The sequence below is a fragment of the Pteronotus mesoamericanus genome, unplaced genomic scaffold, assembly GCF_021234165.1.
Source record: "Pteronotus mesoamericanus isolate MK-2021 breed Mesoamerican mustached bat unplaced genomic scaffold, CSHL_Meso_final contig_130, whole genome shotgun sequence".
NCBI classification, from domain to species: domain Eukaryota; kingdom Metazoa; phylum Chordata; class Mammalia; order Chiroptera; family Mormoopidae; genus Pteronotus; species Pteronotus mesoamericanus.
This window is the reverse complement of record NW_026555060.1, coordinates 16620140-16642629: the sequence shown is the minus strand read 5'-3', so window position 1 is coordinate 16642629 and position 22490 is coordinate 16620140.

The following is a 22490-nucleotide window of genomic DNA, read 5'->3' as shown; positions in this document are numbered from 1 at the left end:
GGCTGTCACTTCACAGAGTATGTGTTACAGAATTATATTGGAAAACAAGTAAAAAAAGAAGGGGGTTATGTGATTCACATATTGGACAAATCTTGAGTATAATCTGGTATGATATTCTTATCTAGGTTGTTGATGCATTTTTTGAAATGTCTGTGCACTAAGGTTTTTCTTCCCATGTCATTGACCCATCTTCCTCTTTCTCTCAGGACTGGAAAAGTAATTGTGATTTGAGGTTCTTCATTATAAGGTAACTGGTCAGGGAAGTTGTGAATGCTCTCAGTGCATAGTAAAGTTAGGGCATTCATTTGTTAAGACATAGAGTCAAAATGATGTTCACAAAAAAAGATGAATTTTTTTATGCAGAGGACAGGTTGAGGAGGAAATGGATTCTGTTGGGTGGTGAGAATTGTTTGATATTAGCTACTCTGGCAGAAAAAACCTACTGCCTCAGAGTGAAAGGCACCTTCCCAGACACCTGTCCCAGTATACCCCAACTCCGTGGGCAGTCAAACCCCTTCAGTCAAAAACTGCTTCGACCTTCGTGGAATCCTGTATGCGTTCACCTCAGAGCAGGTCCAGGGAGATGACAGGTTGGGGAGGGACATCCTCATTCACCTCAGTCAAAAATGGGCAGAGGCAGCAAACCCCTTGCGGCCTCTGTGTAGTGGAGCATACCTACCTGAGAGAAATGTCATAGCTGGAGAAATTCAAAGGTCTTTTCCACAAATTTCTTCTTCTCAGAGGGGAGTTAGGGAGTCATACCATGAGACCAAAAGGAAGTGTCCAACACAGGGGTTACACATATGCACAAATATTTTTTTGGTAAGAAATAATGGAAAATTTGGCATTGGAGATATTAGTCATACTTGTATGTTTTGTATTCTTGACAGAGGATATTTTTCCTGACATATCAAATAAAATAAATGAAAATTCAAAATAAGGATTACCTCTGGGAAGGGAATTACATCTGTGATGGAGTCTAAATAAGGTTGTTTTTTTTTGTGTGCAATTCAATTAAACATTTATTGAACACCCACATTAAATTATATACCCAGAAATTTTAAGATGAATTTCTTCAAAGAGCCCTTTATGTTTTCACAGGGATGTGTTCTGATAGAAGGGAACAGAAAGCACACACACAAAAGCTAAACATGAGAAGGCTGTAATCACTATTAAGACAAACAGAAGAGAGTAGAACACTTAATTGGACATAATTGTTTTGGGGACTCTAGGCAATTTAGCTGAGAAAATTGGGTAGAACAATATAATATAAAACAAATTAATCCATTGAAGATTTTGGTAAAAATAATTTAGTCAAAAATCTGAAAACACAGATGTCTTATTTAATATTATTTTAAAATTAAATTATTGGGGTGATATTGGTTATAATATACAGGTTTCAAGTGTACAACTCTGTAATACATCATCTGTATATTGCACAGTGTGCCTACTGCCAAATAGGTTTCTAAATGTGTCTGTTAAATGTTATGTCTTTAAAAGTATTCTGAAACAAGTATGAGAAACTTTACCGTTCATTAAGCTGGGTGGTTTTCTCATGGATGCTAAAATGAATTTCACTCTGTGTTTTTATGGTGGTTTGAAATATTTTATATGGTAAATATGTATTGGTTTGAGAATCCATACTAATCTCCTTGTGGTGTGCCTCCCTGTGCTTAGAAACTGCAAAGCTAAAAACTAGAGTCTCTTCTAGGTAGGGTCCCTGGTACGATTTAGGTTCCAACAACACAAGACTTGATTGGAACTGACTTAATTGAGGAGAGAGGCAGGAGTGAGGCTTCTCTTTGCTGGGATGGCAGTAAAGATGGTGTGGTTCGGAAACTGGTAGTTGCGGTGCAAGTTCCCCAGTGAAGTGCAGGTGGTATATTTTGGAGCTAGCAGGCTTTTCAAACCATGCTGCAGGCAGGGTAAAATCAGCCAGGAGGCCAGCAGGGATAGAGTTCCAGAAATGTGAAAATCTGTTCATATTATAAGCTGAGCAATTTCTAAGAATCACGCAGGGTTGGGAAATCGTTAAGCTGTGACTGTCCAGAACACAGAGAATGTGTTAAGTATTCAGGGAAGTTGAGTATTTAACACATCTTAGTAGCAGGATAAAATCACCCCTGCATTAAGGACTGCTCAAGAAATATATGAAAACACTTGTAAACTAGCTTCAAAATGGTCAAATTGACGCAGGTAACAACTGCCTATCAGCCAAAACAAAATTCAGCACTTTTTACAGGAAGAAAAAAATTGCAGATACTCAACAACATAATATTCACAATGTCCAGTATCCAATAAAAAAAAAGTCTACATAGAAAAAAATAAGTAAAAAGATCCAGAAATGAAAGCAATGATGGAATCTGCAGAAAGAGCTTTTAAAACTATTATAAATATGATTAAGTACCTAATGGAAAACAAGAACATCATGAGGAGAAAAAAACATACCTAAAAAGAACAAAATGAAACATTTTAGAGGTGAAAAAAATACAATATCTGAAATAAAAGTTTCACTGAATGGGATTAGCGGCAAAGTCATTCAGGGAATAATAATTTTTAAAAAAATCAGTGAACTTAAAACAATACTTCCTGGGTTGTGTGGCTCAACTGGTTGAAGCATCATCTGGTAGACTGAAAGGTTGAGGGTTTGATTTCTGTTAGGGCACATACCCAGTTTGAGGGTGTGATGCCCAGGCAGGATGCATACAAGAAGGCAACCAATCGATCTCGCTCTCTCTCCCCCCCGCCCCCACCATCGGTGCTCCTTCCCCTCTCTCTAAAAGCAGTGGGTGAAGATAAAAAAAATTAAAAACATTGCAAAAGACACCACCCAAACTGAAGTAAAAGATGAATTAAAGAATGAAAAAATGAACAGAGCCTTGGGACCCTGTGGGATAATGTCAGTGGTCCAGGTACCTGTAATTGGAGTGCGGAAGGAGAGGAGACAGGAGAAAACAAGTCATGGGAAGAAAAAAATGTTTGAAGAACTAAAAGCCACAAATTTTCCAAATCGAATGAAGAAAAATTCATAACCAAACTGTTTAGAAACTGTGGTAAATGTATAATCTTAAAAGCAGTATGGAGAGAAGGGATAGGAAGACATATTAAACACAGGAGGGAAAAAGAATAATCACTGACTTCTTATTGGAAAGCATCCAAGTTTGGAAGATGCAGGAACATTTCTAAAGTCATGAAAGGGGAAATAAAAAGGTGTCTCAAGGCATCTACCAATCACAGCTGGGACTACCAGTTTCATCATGTCTATCAGGGGACAGAACAAGTGCCTCAAAGGGAGCTCCCATAATTCTTTCACAGAGAGCCCCAAACACCTGTTTCTGTGTCTCACTGGTCTGACTGAACCACATGCTCACTCAATACTCTGGCTTGGAAAATAGGATACCTTGATAGAGTTAAGCCAATCAAGGCTCTGCCTGGACCTGGGGTGGGGTTAGTCACATCTAAACCTGCTCTTGGGAAAGTCTGGGGTCTTGCTAAAATGATGGTAAGAAGGAACAGATGCTGGGATGCTGCAAGAGATGGTTTCTGGATTGTTGTAAGGACACAATTTTAAATTCTCAATCTAAATGGCTCTAAAGTTTAATAACTTAGCGTTACTTAACTGTAGCTGTTTCATTAGGCTACTTGCTCTTTCCAATCAGGAAAATTTCCAAGGAATTTGGATGGGCTTGTGCTTAATACCATTCAGATCAAATATGAGATAAACTCAAATCGATGATTTACGTGACTTCCAGAAAACAATGGAGCATTCTTCCTCCTCCTACCCCACTTGACAGCCCCTTTTCTCTCATTTTTTCTCCCTGATTTTCCCCATTCTTTTTGTTCTGAATACTTTGTTTACAATAACACAGGTGTAGCAATCTTTAAGTACAATATCAAATGAAATTTGTTTGATAGTGTTACTGCTTTCAAAAGATGTTTGTCCTATAGATGCTGAGTTTTTTATTTTTCCAGTGGCTATTAAATAAAAAATGGTTAGTGTTATATGTAAAAAGAACAAGTGTTCTAACTGTAAGCTCTTTACAATGGAATAATCAGTTTTAAGAATGGGATTAGAACCTCTGCTAACAGAAACACTCTTGCTTACTGTAGTCAATTTTCTCTACTTTCATTAAAGATGTTTCCTCAGTCACTGCCATGGAAGAAAACTATACTTTCCCAAGCCTACTTAAGCACTTCTAGCCTTCACTGAGTCTAACATTTTTGGGACAAATTTTGATTTTTCTTGGTATAATCTGTAACTAGTTTCAGAGTTTGCCAATAACAATAATCCACATCAAATAATATATTATCTATAGTTATATTGGTAGTTAGAATGCTATTTTATAATTAACAATTTTTAGATTACTATAATAATCAAAAGAGCATATATTTTGGTAATGTACTGATTACATGGCCCACTGAATGTTGTTAACGCCTTTTTTTAATCCTCACCTGAAGATTTTTTAATGTTTATTTATTATTTTTTAAAAGATTATGTATTTATTATTGTTATTCTATGTTTTTATTTTTAAAAAATGTTTTAAAGAGAGAGAGAAACATTGATTGTAATTGGGTTCAGTAAGAAGATGCCCAGGACTACAGAAAAATATTCGCCACGAGCCTTGGCTTGGGGGATGGGGGAAGCAGAGGCCGGCCTGTGAGAGGTACTCCACACATCTGTGGCAACTTGGCCAGCTTGATAGTTATGTTGAAAAGCGGTGGCACTTGCTTGGAGTGGGGGAGACTGTGGTGGCTTTGATTCGTGATGTAGCTGTGATTTACGTGGGAGCTTACAGTGCGTGTGCGAAGCAGGGAGGCAGTTCCCGCTACGGCACCTGTGTGGGAGGCAGGAAGGTGGTTTGCCCTGCATCACCGGGCCACGCTTGTCTGGACTGATAATGGCCGCCGAAAGAATGAACAGGCAGATGTAACCCACGGTGGGAAGAGTCAGAAATGGGGTTAGGCTGGCAGCTCTGGGCCAGGATTTAAAAAAGTAGGTGGGCAACCATGAGGCATTCTGTCTCTGCCATGTGGTTTGAAAGTGTGCAGGAGGGACCCTGCCAGCCAGCCATGAGTGTGGTGTGTAAGGAGGTGCCACGCAGTTTTGGATTAAGGGCTAGCGAACACGGCACCGTGACTGATGGTGCTGGGAACTGCGGAACCTGCCTAGCCCAGCACAAATTACTGGGAGAAGTGGGACATGCTGAAACCGTGGCTGGCAATGCTGAGCCTTAGACTTCTGTGTTTCTGAAAGTACCACACAAAGTATCTTTGACTGGCATATTCTGAAACGGGTCTGAAACTGGCAAAGGGAGGCAGAACTCTGTGTTTGTTGGTGTTTTAAAGGGAATGGAATTTAATGGCAGAGTTCTGCCATCATTCTAAATCTGTATAACTTTTAAATAAACAATTCCTTTCCTTTTCACCAAAATCTGGCATTGGGAGTCACGCTTCTTGCACAGGTAATTGGACCCTTCACAACTCTTTCAGAACTGCCTGGGCTTGGGGTTATGTAGCAGGATTGTACGTGCAATCTAGGTATGTGCCCTGAGCAGGTATCAAACCCACAACCTCTTGGTGTATGGGACGACTTTCCAATAAACTGAGCCACTGGGTCAGGGCAGTATCTTGTAATTCTTAAGGAAATGCTTGCCTTTGAACATTTTAAAAATTCATGCAATAGAAAATTGGCTTGTCTAGCTTTTCAACTGCAAACCAGTTAACAGTTAAAAGTCCAGAGTGAATTTTAGAAATGCCAACACTGATATCTGAAGAGCCTGCTATTGTGCCAGATTCTGCTGATGGAAGAATGTTTTTTGCAACTTAACTATTATTCCTGAAAGAACATTCAGCTGAATGCAGAAATATACTATCCAAAAGAATATAATGAGAGCCACAAATGTAATTTTTAATTTCCTAGTAGCCATATAGAAAGGCAAAAAAAAGTGAGATTAACTTTAATAATGTATCTTATTTAGCCTGATATTTAAAATACTTGATTTCAACATGCAATCAATATAAAATTATTAATAATAACTTTTACATTTTTCATACTATGTCTTTACAATCTAGTGTGTATGTTATACTTACAGCACAACTCAATTTGGACCAGCCACATTTCAAGTGCTCCATGTGGCTAGTGGATACCGTATTGGACAGCACAGCTTTTAATATCATAACTACCAAGACCTTGCTTTCCATGCCTCTCCTCCCTGAAGTCGATCTACTTATATAACCAGGGAGAAGATATTGCTGACACACTGAAAGCCAGCACTTTGGTGCTTAGGGCATTTTTATCTGTGGCCATGAGCCTGGATCACGGACCCTCACAAATTATGAAGAAACGCTCATGGGCTCATGATAGGAAAGAAGGCTTGAAGAAGAAGGACATCCCTGACTTCTTAAAAAATTGCATTTTCTGTATTTTTCCTGGTTCTCATTTAGTTTGAAAGATAGGGTGATTTAGATTCAAATAGCTTCTTAACCTGCTTTTTTTTCTTCACATGATCATTAAATATGAGAATAGACTTATGGTGAGAAAATAATTCTCAGTTATATCAATTTCTATGGGATGTGGTGAAGACGACAAACATTTTTGATTGGGCAAAATTTTCTCTTGGCATAAGAACTGGGTAGACAACCTATAGTCTAGAAATATTCACATAACTTGGACCACAAGAGGCAGAGCAAGCAGCCAAGTAATTTTATGTACTTTTCAGGAAAAAAAAGGGTGGAAGCTTAGGTGAGATTTATAGATGTACACTCTTTGAAGAGCCAGGTTGGGGAGGAGGGGGCAAAGAAAGGGGCAGCATGAAGGTAAGGATGAACTCAGGAAAGCAACATGGCCAGCCTAGAGATTAAAATACACATCCCTACCCTCTCCTGTAGGAGCTGCAAGCCTAAACGCCCTCCCCAAGCAGAGAGCAGTCTCATCAGCAGCACAAATCAAAATGGCTCTCGCAGGAAATAGAACACCTTGTTCCTGCTGTGAGCCTGATGACTCTCTCCCTCTTTCTGGCTCATCCTTCCCTGTAGGGTGCCTTTCTTTGGGGGAAAAAGTGTCTAGACTATTTCCAAGTACCTGACAAATGAAGGTCATAATGAGAGCGGGTCAGTCACATGGCTATTTAAAGTGGTTAAAGATAGAAAATGATACTGGTTAAAACCAAGTCTTTCCATGGCTTACTGACTATTTTGACATAACCTATTCTGAACAGAATGAAATCATTTTATAATATTGGTATTGAAGGAATGAGGCCGAGGATTCCACGATACATCATTTGTTCTATTTCAAAGACAGTAAACTTAACCCCTGATGTATCTGAATGTGCTGAAAAGCCGTATCACCGTGGGGTCTCAGGGCTTGGTCAGAAAATAAGCTGGCAACAGTAGATGATTCAGGAAATTACACTTTTCTAATTTCCCACAAGACTTTTGGAAAGTGACTGAGTACCTCTGGAAGACTCTGCTGAGTCAAAAACATTCAAATGTAAAAGAAGTTAACATAATATCAATGTTTGTGTGCAAAACAGATCCCCATGCCACCTAATAAAAAAAAATCACAGCAAAACAATGGGAGTTCTGAATTTACTTTAAAAAAAGTTTCAGTTTTATTTAAAGTATAATTGACATGTAAAATTAAAGTTATTTAAAGTGAACTTCCTGGTGATTTGATATGCACATTTGTGAAAGCCTTCCCTTCATCAAGTTAACACATCCATCACCTCACAGAAAAGCAGTGCCAGCTACAGAGCTACTGCTTTTATTTAGCAACAGGAGTGCAGATCTAGCTCTGTGAAGGCATTTTTCCACAGCAGCAGGAGTTTGATCTCCAGATAACTCCCAGACAAGGCCTAAAACCCGCCCATGTCCATTACAACCATCCCTAACTTCTTGTTTGAGGAAGAAGGAGGAGAAAGAGAGAAAGATGGTGACCACATATTAAAAAAATGAAGGTCTCCTTTCTTTGGCTCCTGCACCTACCTTGTGCCCCAGTGTAACCTTTACTACTTGATAAACCTCTGAACAATAAATGCATTTGAGCAGACTATACAGCTGCAGTAGTACCACAGCTTCTCTTTCTGTACATTCTCTTTAGGTAAGCTTATCACTCTCATGAATTCAGGTACTATCCATATCCCAACAATTCCTTGATCAACATGTACAGTACAGACTTCTCTTCTGAGCTCCAGACCTATGAATAGAGCTTGGTAGTAGACATCTTTGAACACTGGTTGTAAACTGTAGGTGCATCAAATTCAGCAAATTCAACTGAGCTTGGGATGTTTCCCTGACAAACCTGTCTTCTTTCAATGTTCTCTCTCTCAGTGGATGTCACCACCATGTCCCTGGTTGCCCAAGTCTGTCCACTGAGGGTCATCCATGACACCTGCCACATCACAGCTCTGACTTCTAGTCAATCACCAAATCCTGTTGATTCTGGCTCCTGCATATCAAATTTTCCACTTCAGCTGAAAGTTAAAGGCACAGACCTTCAGATTACCAAGTCTTCCCAAGACTTGTGACACTATCCACAATTTTGGGGGTTCTCAGAGCCATCCTTCACTTCAGGCTAGCTGGCTACAAATTCAGAGGTTCCTGGGGACTCCCTCATGTTTGATAATTTGGGAGAGTGACTTAGAATTCATGAAAGTATTATATATTTGATTACCATTGTATTATAACAAAGGACACAAATCAGAATCAACCAAGGAAGAGATGCATAGGGCAGAACCTGGCAGTGGAGAGGGTTCCAATCTTGAAGTTTCTATGTACTCAGGGATTCATTATTCTCCATGTGTCTGTGTGGCAATACACAGATAGAGTGTCGCCAACCTAAGAAGCTTATTGGAGCTTCGTTATGCAGAGATTTTATGGAGGCTTCATTAAGCAGGCATGGTTGACCGAGTCATGGCCCACATGGTCACACTCAGTCTCTAGCTTTCTCCCATCCCTGGAGATCAAAATGGTATCATGTGGCTCAGAGTTCCAACCCTCTCATCATGTAATTGGTTTTTCTGATGCGACCAGTCCTCACTTTTAAGTCTTTCGGCGCAGGCAGGGGCCCCACACTGAGCCATCTCTTAGCATAGCCTATCAGGTGTCCTTCATGAGTCATTTCATGAACATAAACTATTAGGTGTGGTGTAAGGGGCCCACTGTGACTGACAACACATTCCTGTTACTTGGGACATTCCAAGGGTATAAAGGTTAACTGCCAAGAGCAGGGACAAAGGCCAGACCTCTCTTTGAGTAAAGGGAATTCATCACTACAGAGCACTTTAGGACTGGCAGGTTAGTGACCAAGCCAGACAGACTGTATATGTTTCCTTAAGTGTATATTTAAGGTCAAAAACCACAGAAAAACAACTTGGGGTTTAGGGAGGTTTTAGTCTTCAAATGCCATCAATATGCATTTTTTTTCTTTTTTGTCTTCAGCTACTTAAAATTCACGGTATAGACAGGGAAGATTTAATATTACTAGACATAGAAGTGAGAGATGACACCCCTAAATAATGACCACTCTAGCAGCGCTTAGTTAAACCAAAGATTACAGCAATTTTTTTAGACTTTTTTAATTTATAAATCATATTTATTCTATTACAGTTGTCTCAATTTTTACCCCTTTATTCCCCTCCACCCATCCAACCCCCACCCCCTACTCCCACAGTCAATTCCCACTCTGTTGTCCATGTCCGTGGGTCATTCATACATGTTCCTTGTCTAGTCCCTTCCCCTTCTTTCGACCATTGTCCTCTTTCCCTATCCCCTCTGGTCACTTTCAGTCTGCTCCGTTTCCATGCCTGTGGTTTATTTTGTTTGTTAGTTTATTTTGTTGAATATGGTCCACTTATAGGTGAGATCATATGGTATTTGTCTTTCATCAACTGGCTTATTTCACTTCGCTTAATATTCTCCAGTTCCATCCATGTTGTTGCAAAAGGTAGGAGTTCCATCTCTCTCTCTCTTTCTTTCTTTCATTTGTCATTCATTCTTTCTTTTTGTCTTAAATGCAGATTGATTTTATTTATTTTTTTAAATGTCAAAGTTAATTATAAAACATTAAAAAAATTTAAAACCATAATAAAGTCTCAGCAATTATACCAACATGACACCAGCACAGAAATAATCAATTAGATCAATTAAATATAATGAGCATTCTAGAGACAAATGTATATATCTAAAATATAATATATGATTAAGTTGATATTTCAAATCAATGGGTAAAATAAGGCTTATTCAACAATTAAGGTGCATAGACCACTATTACTTGAAATAAAACAAATATAGAGCCCTATTTCACACATTATACAAGAAATATTCTGGTGAGTTAAAAATCAATACATAGAATCTAAGGAGTTTTAGAAGAAAATAGAACTAATATTTTTCATGACCTGAGGTAAAATATTCAACCCCAGAAAGTATAAAGTGAATACTGACAATATGACTATATTAAACATTTAAGACTATATAATAATATACATATAAAAAAGTTAAAGGACAAGGAATAGAATAGAAAAGTATTTGCAACACACTTAAAAAGGGTTAATAGTTTTTTGTTTGTTTTTAGGGAAAAAAGTTCTATAAACCTTTAATCAATAAATGGATAATCAATATCAAAAAGTCATTTAAAGCTTTTAAAAAATAATAGAAATAGGCAAGAAATATATAAAAACAGGTTTAAACAAAAATAGTAAAGGGACAATTAAAATAACATCATTGTGAAACAATTGTGGGAGCTATATAGTTAAGCAGTCTCTGAAAAGCTATTGTCTCTGCATTTGATATTGAAGCTTGAAGTCCACAGGGCAGGCAGTCAGCATGGAAAGATCATGAGCAGGACAGAACCCACAAACACCATCTGGAACCCCATAAGGAAAGACTAAAACCTGTGCCCATTCTTGTTCTTTCTGACGTTGGTGACAAGGGTATTCTGCAGAAGCTGGGCTCCGTGTTACAGAGCTAACATGCACACCTGGTTCAGGGGTCAGAGAAGCAGAAGGATGATCCACAGGAAGGCAGAACAATTGCTGCATGTTTATGTGATGCATCAGCCAATCAGTAACAACATGTGTGAGCAACCTAACTAAAAGCATAAGAAAGCAAATTCTGGGAAATGTAGTTCAGCCTAGTCATATTGGCACATTACAGAACATCACATCCAGAGAACGGAGAGAGTAGCCAGCAGGATCCCAGTGCACACTCCTCCCCCATACAGCAGCAGTGGGAGAGGACCCAATAACCCCTCCCCCAGGAGAGACTCCGCCCCGCCCTGAGCTGTCTAAGGTGGCCTGCTAAGTGCAGAGTGACTAGGTTAACAGCTGAAGGAGACAGCCACAGATAGAAGATTCCTGGAAGTCTCGAACAGACTGCCTAAGCTCACATAGGGATGACATCTGACATCATCAGAGGCAGATCCAGAAAGTAAAAACAGCGGTCTCCAACCATAGAAGTTCACACCACAAAGTCAGGAAATCAAGACAGATCAACTTAAGAATCAGAAGGAAAAGAGAAGAGTCTCACAAATAATGGGAAGACAAAGAAATACATCCCACTCGAAGGGAAAAGAGGATTCCCCACAAAGAGAACTAAATGAAATAGAGGCAAATAAACTATCAGATACTGAGTTCAAAACAGCAATTCTAAGGAAGCTCAATGAGTTCAGTGAGCTCAGAGAGAATTACAAAAAACTACAGGGAAACTACGAGGAACTTACTGCAAACTATATCAGCATGAAAAAGGACATAGAAACTATCAATAAGAGACAAGAGGAAATGAAGAATGCAGTTTCTGAATTGAAGAACCCAGTAGAAGGAATCAAAAGCAGGCTCAATGAAGCTGAGGACCGAATGAGCGAGCTGGAGGACAAGGTAGGAAAAAGCTCCCAGAAAGAGCAAGAAAATGAAAAATGACTCAAAAAGAATGAAGAGGTATTGAGGGAAATGCAGGACAACTTGAAATGTAATATTATCTGTATAATAGGGATACCGAAGGAGAAGAGGAGGATCAAGGGATAGAGAATCTGTTTGAAAAAGTCATGATGGAAAACTTCCCTAATTGGAGGACAGAAAAAGTCACACAAGTCCCATTCAAGAGGAACCCAATGAGGCCCACTCCAAGACACATCATCATTAAAATGGCAAATATCAAAGACAAACAGAGAATCCTAAAGGCAACAAGGGAGAAAGAGGTAGTAACACATAAGGGAGCCTCGACACGGCTAGCACCTGACTTCTCAACAGAAACACTGCAAGCCAAAAGGGAGTGTCAAGAAATAATCCGTCATGAAAAGCAAAGGCCTGCAACCAAGACTGCTCTACCCAGCAAGGCTCTCAATTAAAATGGAAGGCAAAATAAGGAGTTTCCCAGACTAAAGAAGGCTAACAGAATACACCTCCACCAAACCAGCACTGCACAATATGCTGAAGGGACTGCTTTAAGATGAACAAAAAGTTTCTAGGAATACCTAGTTCCTTTCAGAGTTGCCAATACTTGATATTACCAATATTTGTAATACTCCTTAATCTGATTGTGATGATGATGTTATTTTAATTGTTCCTTTACTATTTGTTGAAACTAAACCTGTTTTGTATATTTCTTGCCTATTTCTATTATTTTTAAAAAATCTTAAAAAAGAAGAAGAAAAAAAAAACACATCCAGGAAGAAGAAAAATATGTTTAAGTGGAGTACAAAACACAAAATAAAAAAATCAATGAAACAGCTTATTAAATTTAAATGTGTTAATATTTAAAAAATTAAAAAGCAATAAAAAATTGGAAAAATATTTTAGAAGGATGCAATCACTATATGAAACAGCAAGAGTAAGGCAGGTAAGAATAGAGAGAAAAAAAGAAACAAAATGTTGCTAAGATTATGCTATGATTCCGGGAAAGATACGGAAACAACTGAAATGTTCTTTAATAGATGATTGGATATGAATCACAGTATTTCTTTTTTTATATCTAGTAATTTTTCTTGGATCCTGGATGTTATGAATGTTATGTTGTTGAGTGTTTAACCCTTTTAAAAAAACATTTTAAAAAGAGAGTTGAATTTTGGTATGACTAGTAAGCAAGTTAGTTGAGAATCACCGTGATGTTTATTTATGAGCTTTGTTAAGTCGGGTTTAGAGTAGCCTTTACTCTAGGCTACTTAAGCACTGTTACTAAATTGCAGCATTTCTGTTGTCTCTATCCTATGCTTCATTTTTTCAATTTTATCTCTCCATTCTAGCTAGTTAGAAAACCAAACATCTTCCAGTCCCGTGTCAGCTCTGGGAATTTTTCCGCTTACAGCTCCTTTGTGAGGCCTCGCGAAGCCCTCTTGCACTGCACACATACAGCTCCGTGCTCAGCCAAAAGTTCTGATTCCTGGAGCTCTAGTTCTGCAGTCTTCAGCCTTGCAAATCCCATTCACCTTGACATTCCCAAACTCAGACTTCTGTCTCTTTAACTCAGCCATACCAGTGTGGTCTGCTTGGTTCTCCCTCTCTGTGCTACGACCAGGAAAGTTCTTTCATGGCAGAAGCCAGAGGTGATTGATCATTAATTTCCCCTTATTTGTTTCATTTCTATAAAGTATTACAGCCATGGCTATCTACAATGTCTAAAAACTTTTGTGTCAGATATTTTTGTTCAATTTTCTAGTTGTTTATGGCTAGTTCTGTACCACTTGGTCTGTCATGGCTGAAAGAAGAAATCTTCTACATTTTCTCTTGGTTGTTATCATTAAGCCTATGAGTCACATGAAAAATGACCTGTACTGCTAGAAGTTTAGATACATGAATCAATAAATTTCCTTTTTATTTTAAGACAGTATGAATTGGATTTTTCTACTGCCTACATCCAAAATGTGTGTGCTACGTGATACACTATATACAAAGTTGGATTCACAGCCCCAAACTGAAATATTTATATAGTACTCTATTTTTTCTCCTACATTTTCCCAAGTTGATCTTTAGCAATGCAATCATTGTTCTAATTCACTTCAGTTACCTTCTATATGCATTTATTGAGTATGTAAATATAATTCAGATGCTATGTTATACTCTAAGAGGTAAAGTTCCTTCTCTTAAAAAAAACTGATAGTCTAAGGGAAATTTACATAGAAGCAAAAATAGGGGATTGAGTTGCATCCCCCAAAAAGATATGTATCAGTCCTAACTTTTGATACCTGTGAATATGATTTTATTTGGTAATAGATTTTTTGAAGGGCTACTTAAGTTAAGGTGAGTTCATACTGAATGAGAGTGGGACCTAATCCAATGGCTGGTGTCTTCATAAAAAGAAGAAAACTTAGACGCAAATACACAGTGAAGAGAATGCCATGTGAAAACAGAAACACAGACACACAGGGGAGAAGGCAATGGAAATATTGGAAGTTAAATAAATAAATAAATAGTTGAAGTGAGATATACCATGCAATCATCAAAAAAGATGAAATTATATATTAATAAAAGAAGTCAACTTGAGGAGGAATATTTCATAATTATAAAAGGAACAATTTGACAAGAAAACACAAAAATTCTGTTTGTATGTATCTAATATTATAGTCTGAAAATATATAAAACAAATTTGAAAGTACTAATAGAAAAAAAAGAACAAATTACCACTAGAGTTAGAGCTTTCACAGATCTTTCTAAGCAAAACATCTGCAAGGATGAAATCTGCAAAGATGTGAATAGTGCAATTAACAAATTTTCCATATGTACACACATACATAAAATATATACAAAATATTTATATATTTATACATATATATATAAAATATACATGAACATTTATCAAAATAGAACATAACCTAGGTCATAAAAGCAAGTCTTATCAAATTTCAAAAGACTAAAAGTATAATGAGTATGTCCTTTGATCAAAGTGAAAATAAACTAGAAATCAGCAATAATATACTGTTTGAAAATTAAGCAAGATGCCTTTAAGTAATCCATAGTTTAAAGAAGAAATCACAGAAAATATTGGAAAATAGTTTTAATTGAATGATGTATCAAAACTTGTAAGATGCAGTTCAAGCTGTGTGTTATTAAGGCATATATTACAATACAAATGTTTGTTCATAATGGTCTCATACTAGAAACTACTAAAATATTTATCAACAACAGAAGGAGTACATAAAATAGAATAATTATATCAATGAAAAAGATTGAACTACTACTATAAACAACATGGATGACTCTCACAGACATAATGTTGAGTGAAAAAAAGTTGTACATAAAACAATACATGGTGTATGATGTCACTTATATAAAGTTAACACAATTGTTCATGTGTTACAGGTCAAAATAAGGAATCTTTTGGAAGGTGCTTCCTAGGAGCAGTACAAGGGAGCCTTCTGCGGTGCTGGAAATGTTCTATGTCTTGATCTGGGTGGTTGTTACACAGACATACACATATGTAAGAATTCATCAAATTACACTTTGCTTATTTTACTCTATGTAATTGGTACTTCAATAAATAAGCAAAAAAAAGAAAATAATGAGGTTAACCCCCCTTCACTATTCCCTTTGAAACTCTCCTCACTATTCTTGCTTATTTTGCCATAATTTAAAATTTGGAATTATTGTGGTGGCTGTGAGGATATACTGCTCAGATTTCCTTTCGAGAGCACCTGTGGTGAGAAGGTAAGTGACTGCTGCTTACATGCTGTCCTCGGCCACTCTAGGACTTTGATGTGGGCACAGTGGAGAGACTGAGCCAGGCCATCACTGCCCAGACAGGGTCTCTTCTAAGGGACAGTGTTTGCTCTGGGGACCCACATCAGCCCACTGGAGTCTTTCTCAGAGCTGCATTGCAGTCTGAGGCTCTTCCTGCCCAATTCTTTCCATCCCTGTCTTCTTTCACAGGTTCAGTCCTCCTGTGCAAAGGTCCACCTGCCCTTCTTTCTCTCTACTTTATCATTCGCAAGCATTTTCCCAATAAATCTCTTGCACATCTAATTCTGTTTTGACATGAACACAATGGAAAACTTGGAGCCTGTAGATTTTTCTCCTAAATAAACAATTCAGCCATTCCTTTCTGGTTCTTGCAGCTTGCAGTGGCACTGACAGGGAGCACAGCCTGGGTCTTTGTTGTTCTAAGACCCACGGACATCTCATCTTCCGCCAAGCTGAAGGAGTCACCCTCTCACTTGGGAGAAGGCATATGATGTCTCAGACTTTTGTCATCACTCTTTTTCTTTAAATCAGATGCACTCTGATTTCTCCTAAGCCTCACTCCCACTAACAAACTAGAGGATATCTTCACAGTGCAATTACAGAAGCTGAGCTTAGAGTCAAAGAAATATAAAACACAGACTAAACACTAAGTGACAGCCACTTATGGACCCAGTCCACTAAGTTAAGCTGATTTTAAAGGCCTGGAGTCCAGTACACAATGAGCATCATTTACTTTGAAACTCTGTCTTTCAGGCTGGTAAATGATCTTTTTTATAGTGTGGCCGCCTTTCATGTGAGGGGATCCTATTTTTCACAGTGGGTGCTTTAGTAGTATTACCCTTATGAATAGTCTACAGGGCTCCCCACTGTTCCATGACCATTTGCAGAACAGTGACAGCCTCTGGGACCCTTCATTTTTTTCTCCCCTGGTACAAGACAAATGCACTGAAATCGTGCCAAGATTTTGCTTCAACCATAGCATGAGATAAAGTGGATTTGCAGGCAAAGAACTCCCTTGAACCGCAGCCAAAAAAGCAGATAACTTTTAAATAACACAATGTGGTAGAAGAAACTGCCTTGCGGCAATCCGCTGTTGAGAAAAAGAGCAACTATTTACAGTACATGTTGGCGAACGATGTTTGCTTAAGCACTAGAAAGGATGAGAGTTTACTCTACTGTTTCAGAGTTTTCTTACATTCCTAAGGCTGTATTAAATGTTCTAAAGTCTTATATTTTTATTATATATCTTCAACCAATTTTGATCGATTAATAACAATCACATGACTAATTCAAACTGAATAAAAATGTACTCAAAGAACACATTAAAAGGAACATGATAAATTACCAAATACTATACTAACGTACCTCCTCACTTGAAGCAAATTTAGACTAATAAAATAGATAAATAGGTCATTGTTTTCTTTTACTGAAAGGCTCTTTTCTTTTTCAAGATTTCATTTATTTATTTTTAGAGAGAGGGGAAAGGAGGGAGAGAACATGGATTGTGAGAGAAATATTGATTTGTTGCCTCCTGCACCCACCCATCTGGGCACTGAGCCCACAACCAGGCATGTGCCCTGAACGGGAATCAAACTGGCCACCTTCCAGTCCTCAGGTCCGCAGGCTGGTGCTCAATCACTGAGCCACACCAGCCAGCGTATCTCCTTTCTTTTTCTCTATAAAGTGATTCATCCTCAGGTTTCTCTGAATGTTTGTAAAGTGTAATTGTATTTCAGAAGTTTTTTTCAAAAACGTACTTTCTGGAATATATCTACTGAATCAAATGAAGTTTGTTATGCTAAAGACTCAAATTGTTAACATGGCTGAGCTGATCGTATTATGAGGTTTAATTAGCTCCCAAAATCACAGTACTTGAGGGTAATACCTAAGGACACTGATTTTAAAACATACATCATATAGGAGACAAAATGTCTCCTAGCCAAGGAAATAGCTATGTAGACTGGAACAGAGCCCAAGTGAGAAATGCTGAGTCTGAAGGTCAGTAATAATCCAGATGCAAAAAGAGTGTTGTCTGTGGTAGGGTAGAAAAACCCATTAGATTTCTCACTCTTCTAGTCCTAGTTCATATTCACTGACAGTGTTCAGATAGCTAATTTGCTGCTCAGCTACCTTAATACCAGGAAAAGAAGTACACTGACTTAGGGGAAGTGGGAATAGCTCTCATAAATTGTTTAATAGACATTTGTGATATCCATGTATGGATAACGTCAAGTTACTGGATGGGGACAAATCCTGCAGGTCCAACCCAGAGAACTTCTAGTGGTCAACAAGACCTCAGAGGAGTAGTTTTCAAACTTTTCCACACATGGCACATTCAGAAAGTGATAATATTTGTAAATCACATTTAGATGAACTGAAGTGAACTGAGGGAGATTTGGGGGAGTCAGAATGGGACTAGGTGAAAAAAATTGTGATATTTTCTTTATAGTCAATATATGTGATAAAGAAAAAAGAAAATGTAAAACATTTACAAATAAAATAGTCTCGCATTTTTAAATGAATATTTTGCTTCTGTGATTATTTTACACACACACATGCATAGAACTGATTTACAGCTCGAAATAGTCAAATATAATTTCCAATCAAAACCCTTTCATATTCTTCACTGTCACCTTGGTCAGAAATTATGTTTCTGATAATAGCAGATTATCACTTTTTCTTTAATAACAAACTTGCTTTCTTACCCTTTATCAGATAATTTGATCTTTGATATTTTAAAGTCCTATTAGTAGGAAGGGTGCTTTTCATGTTTATTTGCTAAATCCCCAAATAAATATACTGCTTTTCAGAATTGTTAAACTTTATAAACTCCTATGAGAAACAACTTTATGCGTAGTTCTTTTGTTTTCAATCAAAGTACCATTTTCCGAAGTTATATAGGTCAGCTCCACTTCCCCTCATCCTCTTCAGTGAAGTTATGGCATACATTTTTAATATTTAAATTCTTCTTTCATAGTCTGCATTAAATCCTAGGGCCATCCAACCTCCTGATTTTCTTTAATTTGCATACATTAAAGTTAACTCTTTGTGCTGTTAAGTTTTATGGGTTTTGACAAACGCATGGCATCATGTATCAGCCACCACAGTACCACTAGCTCCACCTGCACACACTTTCCCTTTGAAAAAGCTCTGCCAACCACTAATCTGTTTTTATCCCTATAGTTTTACCTTTTCCAGAGTCGATAATAAATGGGATCATATTTTCTATCCTTTCTGGTTTGTCTTCTTTTACTTAGTAAAATAAATTTAAGATTCATTCATTTTGTTATGTGAATTAGTAGCTCACTCCTTTTATCCCTTAATAATCTTACATTATAAGACTATTTTATATTTTTTAATTCAATCACTTATTGAAAGACTTCTTGGTTGCTTCTAAGATTATGAACAAAACTACTATAAATTTTCATTTGCAGGTTTTTGTATAAACATATCATTTTAAATCAATTTTCCAAGTACCAACATCAAGAATGAAAGAGGGAACATCAATCAATATAGATACAGAAATTAAAACAGTAAAATATGAAAAAAATTATATTAATATATTTGGCAGGTTATTTATAGTGGACAAACCCTTTAATTACAAATACTACCAAAAGTCTTTCAAAAGGAATACCCTAAATAGCTGTGTATCTATTTTTAAAAACTTTATATTTAAAAACCTTTCCATAGGAAATATTCCTGGCTTAGATAGCTTCAGTGATGAATTCTAAGGGAGTAATCTTACCAATTCTACATAAACACTCCCAGAAAACTGAAGAAGAAACACTTCTCAATTTATTTTATGAGACCAGCATTATCCAGATACCAAGGTGGGACAAAGATATTACAATAAAAAAAAATTACAGACCACTATCCCTCACAGATATAGATGCAAAATCCTTAAGGAAATATTACCAAATCAAATTCAGTTTTATGTAGAATGATAATACATAATTATCAAATAGAGTATTCCAGGAATGCAAGGTTGGTTCAACATTTAAACATAATTTCAGATAATGCTACATATTAATAGCCTGAAAAAGAAAAACCATCTGATCATCTAAATAACCTGAGAAAAAACATAAAAGAATTAAACTTTATTCATGAGAAAAACCCACCAGCAAAACTAGGAGTACAAGGAGACATTCTCAACCTGGTAAAGGGCATTTACAAAAATAACCCTCAGTTCATGGTAAAGACAATGATTTCTTCCTAAGATTTGGCACAAGGCAAAAAAAGTCTGCTTATATCACTTCTATTCAACATTGTACTGGAGATTTTACCTAGTGCAATGAGGCAAGGAAAAAAAGGACATTCAGACTAGAAAGGATGAAGTAAAAATATCTTCATTTTTAGACTACATGAATATCTATTTCAAAAGTACTAATGAATCTACAAAAAAAAAACAACCCTTACTGGAACTAATAAGTGAGCCTAACAAGGTTGCAGTATATGTAAAATTCACATGTATTTATTAATACAAGAAATGATGATTTAAAAATTGAAATTTAAAAGTACTTTTTTACAGCATGCATCAAAAGCCCATAAAATACTGATACAATTTTTTTTTAAAAACACAAGTGTAAGACTTCTACATGCAGAGAGCAATTTTTAAATATCCAAATAAATAGAGATATATATCATACACACGAATGAGAAAACTCAATATTATTAAAGCTGTCAATTTTCTCCAAATTTATCTATAGATTCAATAAAATCCCAAAATTCCAACAGATTTTTTAGTAGCAATTGACAAGCTAATTTTAAAACCTGTAGGAAAATGCAAAGGACTTAGGATGTTCAATACAATTTGAAAAGAGAAAATATTTAGAGGACTCATGTTGTCTGATTTCAAAACTCACTGTAGTCACAATAATCAAGAGATTGTGATATTAATATATGGATGGATATATTCATTAAGGGAACAGAATAGAGTCGAGACATTGACCTGGATATAAAGAGTTAATTTATTTTTGACAAAGATGACAAGGTAATTCAAAAGACAAAGAGCAGTGTTTTCTTCAAGTGGTACAGAAACATTTGACCATCCAAATACAAATATGTTACTCTCCGTCCTTATCTCGTACCATTTACAAAAATCAACTTGAAGCAGAGCATAGATCTAAATGTAAGAGTCAAAATGATAAGACTTCTAAAACAAAACATAAGGAAAGCTCTTTTTTTTTTTAATTTTAGAGAGAGGGTAACAGAGGGAGAGAGAGAGTGAGAGAAACATTGAGGTGAGAGAGGGACCAAACCCGAAACCCAGGCGTGTGCCCCTACAAGGAATCCAACTGGACAACACTTCGGTCCACAGGATGATGCACAGTCAACTGAGCCACATTGGCTGGGCAAGAAAGCTCTTTATTTCAATTTTTTTTGGAGGGGGTGGTTTAGGCAAAGATTTCTTAGGGCAAAAACAAAACAAAAACCTCCGAACTTTATAGAAAAGAATGAACTGGAATTTATGATAATTGAAATCTTCTGGTCTTTGAAGATAATGTTAGGGAATAAAATAAAATAAAACATATACTGCAGAAAATATTTCAAAATATATTTTAAAAATCATGACTAAAATAAAATCTCAAAGACCAATAGGTGGAAATAAATAAATAAATAAAATGACCTGTACCCAGAATATTTAGAGATCTCTTACAACTCAATAGTAGCAAGACAAACAATTTGATTAAAAGTAGAAAAGATATTTGAACACATACTTCCCAAAATTAAATACAAAAGTGGTTAACAAGTACGGAGAATGAGCTCACCATTGGTTGTGAAGGAAGTGCAAATTAAAGCCAGATGGAGATACAACTACACACCCTCTAGAGTGGCTAAAATTAAAAGGACTGACAATATCAAGTGTTGTAGAGCATATGAAGCAATTGCATCTCCATCTCTCACGCATTGCTGATGGGAATGCAAATGTAGTACAGTTCCTTTGGAAAACAGTTTGGCAAGTTCTCATAACATTAAATATACACATGGCATAAAACCCAGAAATTCTACTCTTGAGTATTTTCCTGAGGAAGGAGAAACATATGTTCACACAAAAACCTGTGTATAAATGTTTAGAGCAGATTTATTTATAACAGTCCAAAATTGGAAAGAACCCAAATGTCCATCAACCAATGAATAGATGTTGTACATCCACGTAGTGCAATACTGCTTGCAATCAAGAGACAAGCAACACCATGGGAAAATCTCACAAAAATTATGCTAAATTGAAGAGGCAGACGCAAAAGGCAGTAGCACATTTTGTGGTTCCATGCACAAAACATTCTATAAAAGGCAAAATTAAGGAAGGAAGGAAGAAAGGGAGGGAGGGAGGGAGGGAGGAAGGAATTGTTTCCAGGGAAGTGGGGTATAGGGAGAGATTTGACTTCAAAGGGGCAGGATGGAACTGTTCTATTCACTGTAGTAGTGGTCACACAACTCCAAACATTTGTCAAAAGTCATCCAACTGTGTATGGTAAAATAAATAGGACCAAAAATTAAATAGACACTTGCAGTAAATACTAAACCTGTGGAAAAAATCAAAACAGCAGTTTCAATCATCTTATGAAAGCCCTTTACAATTTGTTATAACACTATTTTTAGGAGGGGTTTGTACAATGTATTGGTTCAGAACATGGCTCTATGAGTCAAACTGACCTTGGTTCAAGTCCTGGCTCTGCCAGTTATTAGTAGGTAACCTCATGTCAATTATTTCATTTTTCCCTCATAAGGTTATGGTGGGGATTTAATGATGCACTTTAACCACTACATAATAGCCTGGCTCATAATGAGAATTCAATAAATGTTAATTATTTGAAGAACATTTAG